Below are 914 nucleotides of genomic sequence, written 5' to 3'. Positions count from 1 at the left end.
TGAATTCGTGGCCACCTCATGGACTCCTCTAAGGACAATAGCATCATTTCTTGCACTGAATTGTTGGGAGTTGGAAACCATCTTCTCAATCAAATTCCTAGCCTCAGTAGGAGTCATATCACCAAGGGCTCCACCGCTGGCAGCATCAATCATACTCCTCTCTATGTGGCTAAGTCCCTCATAGAAATATTGAAGAAGAAGTTGCTCAAAAATCTGGTGGTGAGGACAGCTTGCACACAATTTCTTGAATCTTTCCCAGTACTCATACAAGCTCTCTCCACTAAGTTGCCTGATGCCTGAAATGTCTTTTCTGATGGCAGTGGTCCTAGATGCAGGGAAGAATTTCTCCAAGAACACCTTCTTAAGGTCATCCCAGCTGGAGATGGCTCTGGGAGCAAGGTAGTATAGCCAATCTTTTTCCACTCCCTCCAGAGAATGAGGAAAAGCCTTTAGAAAGATATGATCTTCCTGGACATCAGGGGGCTTCATGGTGGAACAAACAATATGGAACTCCTTAAGATGCTTATGAAGATCTTCACCTGCAAGACCATGAAACTTGGGCAGCAAATGTATTAGTCCAGTCTTGAGAACATATGGCACACCCTCATCAGGATATTGAATGCACAAGCTTTCATAAGTGAAATCAGGTGCAGCCATCTCCCTAAGAGTCATCTCACGAGGTGGAGGTTGAGTAATGTTCTCAGTATGAAAATTAGTAGTTGAATGCTCAAAATCAGAATATTCAGAATCACCAGCAACAGAATACTCAGAATGCTCGAAATGCACAGAATGATCAGGATGCACACTATGCCTAACTAATCTATGAAAGGTTCTATCTATTTTAGGATCAAAGAGTTGTAAATCACCTGGATTGCCCCAAGTCATGCACTATATGCAGCAAATCACGTATCTCT

The 914-nt window shown here is 42.8% G+C and overlaps 1 non-coding gene across 1 annotated transcript; it reads left to right on the top strand.

Moving 5' to 3' along the window:
* Positions 1 to 211: 211 nt before the first annotated feature.
* Positions 212 to 318, top strand: LOC114420809. The gene has a single exon (XR_003668442.1). It is a non-coding gene; the product is annotated as a small nucleolar RNA R71 (small nucleolar RNA).
* Positions 319 to 914: the final 596 nt, after the last annotated feature.

Source organism: Glycine soja, chromosome 7, assembly GCF_004193775.1.
Source record: "Glycine soja cultivar W05 chromosome 7, ASM419377v2, whole genome shotgun sequence".
NCBI classification, from domain to species: domain Eukaryota; kingdom Viridiplantae; phylum Streptophyta; class Magnoliopsida; order Fabales; family Fabaceae; genus Glycine; species Glycine soja.
The sequence above is the reverse complement of the archived record's forward strand: the minus strand, read 5'-3'. Positions and strand labels throughout refer to the sequence as shown.